This window comes from Triticum dicoccoides, chromosome 2B (assembly GCF_002162155.2).
Source record: "Triticum dicoccoides isolate Atlit2015 ecotype Zavitan chromosome 2B, WEW_v2.0, whole genome shotgun sequence".
NCBI classification, from domain to species: domain Eukaryota; kingdom Viridiplantae; phylum Streptophyta; class Magnoliopsida; order Poales; family Poaceae; genus Triticum; species Triticum dicoccoides.
In genome coordinates this window covers 647,466,036-647,474,808 of record NC_041383.1, presented here as the reverse complement: position 1 = coordinate 647,474,808, position 8,773 = coordinate 647,466,036, and the positions used below count along the sequence as shown (strand labels likewise).

Below are 8,773 nucleotides of genomic sequence, written 5' to 3'. Positions count from 1 at the left end.
AGCAGCACACTTAAGATAACAACTAACAAGTTCACAAATAGTTCTTAAACAACAAAAACAACACACTTAACATAGCAGCTAACAAGTTCACAGATCTTTCATCTTCTTGCTCCTGGTGTTGCAAGCAGGGTTAGTTAAGAGCCTTGAACTCCACCTTGTGGTGACAGTTTTGCTCACTTCTTTGCTTAGCTGGTTGCTTCCAGTTACAGATCCTATTGTAGGATCTGGTGCATACTTGAGCCTCTTCTTGGCTGGTGACATCCCTTTGTCAGCTGCCTTTTTGTAGTTCTTTCTTGGGCTACAATTGAAATGAGAACATTAAATGAAGCAAAAAGGAAATTAGAACATTAAATGAAGCAAAAAAGGAAATTAGAACATTAAATGATGCAAAAATTGAAATGAGAACATCTGTAACATTTTCACCTTACAGCTGATGACACTGTTGGTGCATCTGTAGCAATGCCAGCATCAGGTTCAACCTCTTTAGCATTTTCAGGATCAGTTTCCACCTCTGTAGCATTTTCAGCATCAGTTTCCACCTCTGTAGCATTTTTAGCATCAGTTTTAGCATCTAGAGGTTCATCTGTTGCATTTTCAGCCCCCCAGTGCTCTTCTTCCCCAAAAGCTGGGTCAATGGATTCCTTGCAGTGAGTGGCACGATGCCCAAGCCTTCCACACCTGCCACATTTCTTTCTCCTTCCTCCAAGTCCTTTTCCCTCAGATTTTGCCCTAATTCTTGTCTTCCTAGGTCTACCAGGGGCCCTGTTTTGCAATGGAGCAGACAATTTAAACCCAGGGTCCACCACATCCCATTGTTGTTTGCCCTCCATTGCAGGCAAATTTTCACCATAAGTAGCATTGAACCTAGCAATAGAAAAGTACTCATGTACATACTGATCAATCTCACTTACTGGGCCTCTCATTGAAGTAATAAAATACAAAGCATGTATGCAAGGCTGTCCAGTTAGCTGCCACTTTCTACAACTGCAATTCCTACTTTCCAAATTTACTGGATATCTCCACTCTCTCTTTTCCTTGTCAACTGCTGTAATCTCTGCCTCATATGTGCTTCTTTTCACTATCTCGATATCAAGGTCCTTAGATTTTGCATGAACCATTTTCATGACTTTGGGGATTATGATGTGGCCAATGAATGTAGCAGCGGCAATCTGCTATCTGAGATCAAACTTTTCCATTATAAAATGTCTTATTTTGTCTAGCAAGTCCACAATGTGTACACCCTTCCATTTTCTAATCTTTGAATTGAAGGACTCAGCTAGATTGTTATTAACAAAATCTATTTTGCACACTTCATTGAACAGTGACCTTGCCCATAGCTTGGTGTGATGCTCCTCTAAGTACTTTTTCACACCAGCCTTACTGTGCAACTGCCTAAGATGGTACTTGTGTTTCTTTATGCTGTATGTCAATGAGCAGGGCCATAAATTTTCATCAAAGAATTTTCCTCTAAACTTTTTTGTGAAATTTGCAGCACATGCACTAACTAGTTTCCCTCTAAATCTGCCATTCAATGCAGTGGCATCTACTGCAAGATAAGGCCTACACCCATTCAAAAACCCTTGCCAGCATGCTTTGAAAGAAACAAATACTCTTCTAAAGCACTCCTTCTGTCTACTCTTCCCATTCAGTTTGTAATGTACAGTGTGTTTATCAATGCTAACTACACTGCCAGGAGATGCTTTCTCCACTTCTGCCTCGAAGGTATACAATAACTGAAAAGAGTCAACCCACTTACCATAGATATTGTCAAGTGCCATTTGCTTCCCATAGAATACTCTCATATATGGAACTGCCAGGCCATACTTCTTCTTCAAATTTTTCTGCAATTCTGTTGGTCCCACTTCTGAATCCTCTAAAATCCAGGTCTTCACAGCATCAGCAACCCATCTACTCTTAGCTGACCTCAATCTCTTCCTCCTGTTCACACTGGGACATGTATGAGCTGTCTTGTTCACTTTAACCTGCATTCATGATAGTTCAGAAACATGTCAGAACCTATGTGTTGCAACAAACAAACAAAATACAGTATCAATGCTGCTAACTACAAATGCATTGTTAGTTGCTATATTTAATACCTGAAACAGTGTGCTATGTCTCATTAAGGAGGCATGCATCCTCCATTAACACCTCTTATAAGCACAATGCACTTTCAACCTATTACTGTCACTCTTGTCTATCACAAATTCACTTTGAGTCTTTATTGAGAAGGTTGCAAGGGCATTTCTACAGTCTATGGCACTGGAAAATATTGTTCCCTCTTTCAAAGAAGGATCATCTCTATTGTATTGCACATCTGGTCTTTCCTCATCAGATGTTTCAGAGTACCCCATGTCATTGTCCTCCTCTTTCTCATCTTCACCTGCCTCACCAAACATGCCTTCAAGGGGTGGAACATAATCTTCCCCCTCATCATCTTTCTCCTTGCCCTTCTTCCTTGTTACAAACTGTGGAAACAACCTTTCATCCTCATCATCACTTGGCCAATCATCTGGTAGTCCCTCTTCAGTGTATGGGTCACCTGAATCTTTATTATGAGAGGGAGCTGCATGCCTAGGAACTTCTACAGTAGGTGTTCCTGGTGCCTGCATGGAACTGCTGCCTCCACTATGAGCTGTTGCTTTTTTGCCCCTTGATTGGCTAGTTCTACCTTTACCTGTAGACCTAGACTGAGATCTTGTTCCGCTAATCTTTGGCTCTCCTCTCTCCCTTTGTATGACACTGATTTCTAGTTTAGCAGGGAAAGAATCATGTATTGCAAACATGATACCAAGCTCATCATCACACTGGACAGGGACCCATGCTGATTTGTCAATGTCCCAGTACCTGAATTCCACTGCATCGTATAGACCCCATGGATATTTAGTAGCTATGGCAGATCTAAACTGATTGAAAGTCCATTGATTGTCAGCAACAAAAGGAAAAAAGAATCCTGTGTTGGATGCTTTTGTGCCAGCACTAGCTAGAAGTGTGGTTTCCATTCTACAATCCATCCCAACTGCTCTATCGGGGTCCATCCTACGATGACCATGGAAAACAGACAGATCCCAACGCCATGAGCACTATGAACTAGGTCAACAAATTAAACTACAAGAACAAATTGAACTACAAACGGCATGAGACTGCATCAGATTACAAGAGATACTTACCCCGCCGAAGCATTCGTCTGTAGCTGTAGTGTGCTCCCTCGTTCGCCACCGCCGCAACTGCTGTGCCCATCCATCCCGTCGCCCGTGTCTTCTTCACGCCGTAGCAGAGCGACACAGAATCAAATCCGAAGCTCCACCGTGGCCGCCATTAGTAGATCGAGCCTTAGGAGTTGGGATCGACCGGATCGAGCGAGCTAGGGTTAGGGTTACGGCGGGAGGCGATTTGGGGGAGAAAGAGAGAGGGTGCGGCTCGGGCGAGAGAATGAGATGGAGAGAGAGTGAACCGGTGACCTGGGCCCAGTTGTAAGGAAGAAGGGGCAAAAATGTCAAAGAAACGGCCGCTTACCAGTCAAACAACCTTGACTGGACGAAAACGGCACGCAAGGGCAATTCTATAAGGGAACATGACGGCGGAGGGGCATTTTTAAGCAGGCTTACGAATTAGGGGCAAATGTGAGTAGTGGGTTCGAGTTAGGGACATAGATATAAAAGACCCTAAATTTTGCCTATGCAGTCAGGAAGCAACTATTTTTCGTAAAGGAACTGAAGAAAACTGGATAGATAGAAAGTGCATACAGAAGAAGAAAAACTCAAGGGTTCAAACTAAATTACTGAGTGCCTCAGCTGTTAAAAGTTGTCTGCATGGGGTGAGTGGAAGTATTTTACTTATTCATGTGTTCATGCATCACAGGCCAACGACAAAATCTCTAAACGTGATGAAAGTAGAGAAGTGAAATACTCAAGGGTGCAAATAAAATTACCTAAAGGCCTCAGCGACAGCTTTCCGCATGGGGATGGTAAGAGACATCCTTAGGCCAACTCCACCGTGCGACCCTATCTTGTCCGGCCCCGTCCGTTTGGGGTAAAAGGGACAAATGAGACGACCCAGCGCGCAACTGCCCGTACCCATCTGGTCCGTTTTGTGTCCGTGCCGACCCATTTCGAGCGCAAACCTGTGCCGGGTTTGGGTCGCGGCGGACAACGAACGGACGCTTCGAGCGTCCGCTTCGGGGCCGCGTGGCAGGAGGCCACCTACCTCCCACCCGCCAACATAAATGCGCACGGGCAGGTGGCCACACCTGTCATCCGCACAGCGACGGTTCGGCGTCCTTCTTAAATGGGACCCGTGGACCGGTCGTCGTCCTCATCCCCACGCCGGCCCCTCTCTGCCCCCTCGAAAGCCGACACGCCCAAACCCTAGCCACTCCCTGCCCTCGAGCGGACGGACGCTTCGAGCGTCCGCGTCGGGGCCACGTGGCAGGCGGCTACCTACCTCCCACCCGCCAACATAAATGCGCACGGGCGGGTGGCCCCACCTGTCATCCGCACAGCGACGGGTCGGCGTCCTTCTTAAATGGGACCCGTGGACCGGTCGTCGTCCTCATCTCCACGCCGGCCCCTCTCTGCCCCCTCGGAAGCCAACATGCCCAAACCCTAGCCACTCCCGCCCTCGAGCTCGCCGGCCGGCCGCAGCCATGGGTCTGTGGAACCGCAAGGGGAAGCACGACCGCGAGGCCGACTCCTCCTCCGGCCGCCGCCGCGGATCCGTGAAAAAGGAGGAGCCCGCGTCACCGTCGCGCTCCTCCCATCGAGTCCCCGCGTCACCGCCGCACTCCTCCCGTCGAGCCCCCGCGCCGGCCCCCTTCACCATTGCCCCTAGGCCCTCCGGCGAGCGCGACCGGCAGTACATCTGCACGGACGTGTGCCGGAGGTACTGGGAGACGAGGACGCCGGTCCCGTGGAGCGACGCCCACCTCCCCAAGGGATGGCACCTCTCCGCGGACCGGGTCCCCATCCCGCCAGTGCCGGCGACCGGCCGTGCACGGCGCGATGAGATCAACCGCCGCCGCCGCCTCCTCCCCGATGACCTGTACTATGACCACATGTATGCCCCCGACTCCCCGCTGTGGGACACATGGCTCCAGGACGAGCACGACATGCGGCGCGCGTCGTACTTCGCCGGGACCGTGTCGGGGCCGCGGAGGCCACGTGCAGAGACCGCGGGCGTACGCGGGTGTGCGGCCTGACGCCCACGCCGTCGCCTTCCCCGTTTCCGTCGCCACCTCCCCCTCCTCGCATGACAGCGGAGGAGAAGGCCCGTCTCCAGCAGCGTGTCATGGACGACTCCATGAACACGCACGATGAGCAGCAGTGGGACGGCCTGGAGGAGGCCATCGCCCTCTCTGCCACCGGGGACGTCACGTTCCCAGAGCTGCAGCTGGCGGCCGTCACAGAGGAGCCGATGGAGGAGGACCCGCCCGCGTTTGAGCAGCTGCTGGGCCAGGGGTGGGGCTGGTCCTGCACTGTGCCGGAGATGGTCGCCGGCGTGGGCATGAGCTGGTGCCCCACTCCGCCGCGGTCACCGGAGCGGGAGGCGTCGCCGCGGGAGGAGGTGGTGCAGGCACCTCCGGCCGTCCAGCCCGCCCCCGTCTACCACGCACCGCCGCCCCACCTCTGGACGCCGCCGGAGTACGTCGACCTCGTCAGCGACGACGACAACACCGGCCGCCAGTGAAGACGGCGACGGCCACGGCACCGACGGGCGCGGCAGGAGCGCACGGGAGGAGTTTTTTGTTATTATGTTATTATGTTAATTATTAAACTGGGCCGTTTTGTGGCCGTTGAAACTGGGCCGTTTTGTGACCCCTACATATGTTTTATGTTTTTTTAAAATGCGTTTATTTGCTTTTTTAGTTATTTCATTCAGTTTTTTATTCCCGTTCACCCCGGACACGATTTGGGGTGCGGCCGCGCGGTGGGCGCACGCACGACCCAACGGACACAGCCGGACACGGCTGAACCCATCGACGCCCCAAAGAGACAAATTTGGGCCAATCCGAACGTCCGTTTGGGATCGCGCGGTGGAGTTGGCCTTATGCATGTAGTACAACATCATCGGCCAAAGAGGACAGCCCAGCTCATTTCTTGCCACACTGGCATCTTTGGCAAAGGAACGCAAGGAAGGTAGACAGCGAAACTCTGTGTCTACCTATCACAGTTTTGTGTACATCACTGAGGTAAGAACAGATCGTCCAAGAAAAAAGATCGCAAAAAAGCATGTCAGAGCAGGGAAGACCTGACATGTTAATTTTCAGAGCACTACCGTGCATGGTGGCTCGTACATCTGCTTGCATTGATCATGCATGGCACCCGTACGTGTAAAAGAAACACCATGACGAACAACTTCCAATGCCAAGGAGAAAAAAGAAAAACTGATCAATGGTTCAAATTAAGTTAGTGAATGGCTCAACGATGTTCAAAGTTCTCCGCATGCTGCGAGTCAGAGTATTTTACTTATTCATGTTTTTGTGCATCATTGGCACAGTCAAAGGAAATTAAATCGATTGTGAGAGAAAAATCATTGGCACAGTAAAAGAAAATGTAGATGGACGTTTTCCCAACAGGCAGTCCACCTCATCTCTTGCCGCGTAACGCAGCAGTCAGGCAGTTGCAGAGGCAGGCTTCAAAACTGCCACCCTGACATCATTGAGGTAAGAAGAGATCGTCCAAGAGAAAAGCCAAAAGAGACGGAGGACCAAAGGAAGGGAGGACAGAGGCCTACCAACCAAAGACCGAACAAGAAAGAGACCACCATGCATGGTATCACGACTGCGCATTCGAGCTGCCCTGTTAGGAAGGAAACCAGGACTCTCGCTCCCCCTCCCCCTGCCCGCGCCGCTGGCTGCTCCGGCCGCGGCGGCCACCATACCCCGGCCTTTATGGCAGCCAGCTGCGCCTCCCGCTGTCCTGCGCATGGCCAGCGGAGCCCCTCCCCGACCGCTGGCTCCGCTCTTCAGCACCGTGGCCATCCCCAGCTCTTTTCCCCTTGGTCTGCGGCCTCGACGGCGGGTGCGTCAGATCCGGCCTCGACGCCGCGAATCCTGCAGCGCGGCGAGTCTTCCAGGGCCGAGGCGCGGCTCGGACCGCCGGATCTGGGGGCCTCTCCCGACGGGGGCCTGACGCGCCTTAAATCCGTGGTCGTTCGCCCCTCCTCACCGGTCGTTCTTTCCTCTTCGAGCCAGGCAAGCCCGGTGGGGGAGGGGGGATGGACGGAGGTCACGTCCCGGAAGAAGGGGAGGGCCGGCTCCCGCTCGGCGGATCGAGGCGGGCGCGCTCCGATCCAGCGCTCGGACCGCCGCAGATCCTTCAATGCGGATGCGAAGAAGGAGGCCTTTTTAAGCCAGTTCAAAGGTAAATGCTTCCGTTGCCTCAGTAAGCGCCATCACCGTGTAGACTGCCGGGATCCCCTCCGCTGCATCATTTGCAAGCGCGCGGGTCACTTTGGCAAGGAGTGCCCCCAAAACCCAAGAAACGGCGGCCCGGGAGGGGCTGCCCGTGCTCGCCTAGTTTTCCCGGCTACGGCGAAAGCTCCGGTGCACGACCGCGTCGTCTTCCCGCCCACGCCTCCCCCCGCGCCCATGGCAAGCCTCGCCCTCTGCGACCCGGGCAGGAGGCCGCGGGAGAGCAGCAAGATCATCGTGGCCTCCCCGGCGCTGGAAATCGAGGAGCATGTGCTGCGCCAGCACGCGGTCACCCTCACCGCCGCGGACCGCTCGCACTCCACCACCCCGCCGCGGTGGGCAGGGTCATCCTCGAGCAGCTCTCCACCCCTCCGCACCTGCTTCGCATCACCGCCCACCAGCCTGAAGCCTTCCTAGTCCACTTCGACCTCCCCGCGCACCGGGACAACACCGTGCGCCGGGGCGTCATCAAGGTGGAGGGGTGCAAGTACTTCATCAGGGCTTGGATTGAAGACGACCACGCCGCGCTCCTCAAGTTTCATCACCACGTTCGCATCGTTGTTGAAGATCTGCCCATGCAGTTCTGGTCGCTGCTGGGCGTGGAGGAGGCCCTCGGCGACATCGGCCGCGTCGACCGGCTCGACTCGCGCACGCTGGAGAGAGGGCACACCAAGACTTTCGCGTTCTGGCTCTGGGTGTGGGATGTTGCTCACATCCCAACCAAGCGCCGCTCTGGGTGCTCAAGCGGGGCGCGGGCCGGGCGGACGAGATCGTCGGCATCGCCCCCGCTGATCGTCGCATCCCCCCGCCGCCTGGCGTGCGGCGCTACGATCTCCAGATCCACGTCGACCTTCTGGAGGACTGGACCACCCTCTCGCCGCGCTCTTCACGCTCCGGCCAGAGCGGGCTTCCCTCCTCGGACGAAGACGACGATCGCCCCCTTCCGCGCTACGAGCCTGGCTCCTGGGTGGCGCACGTTGAAGATGGGCAGGGCAAGGCCCGCAGCCGGGTGCCGCGCGTGGAGGCTACGGCCTACGGCCCTGTGCTCGGACGGGGCACCCGTGACCATGACGAGGATGGTGGTAGTGGCGGCGCCGGGGCCAACCGCTCCTGGAGGGATCGCCTGCTGGGTCGCGGCTGCCACGCCAGGAGCTGCGACGAGGACGTCGTCAGGGAGGCGCATCGTTGCCGTAGTAGGTCTCCGGCCGGGCGTCGCCACGGGAGGGACCGGCGGGGCCGCAATGCGGGCGCCAAGGCCGCAGATGCTCAGGTGCTGCGCGCAACACCGCCACTCCCACTCCGTTCTGCGCCGCCTCCTCCCCCTGCGGCGGAGACGGACCCGGTGGCCCAGTTCTTCTCCTTCTC

General features: G+C 54.5%; 1 pseudogene; it reads left to right on the top strand.

Annotated features, from left to right (window-relative positions):
• Positions 1–7,983: 7,983 nt before the first annotated feature.
• Positions 7,984–8,773, top strand: part of LOC119361088 — a 1,534-nt pseudogene continuing 744 nt past the window's right edge.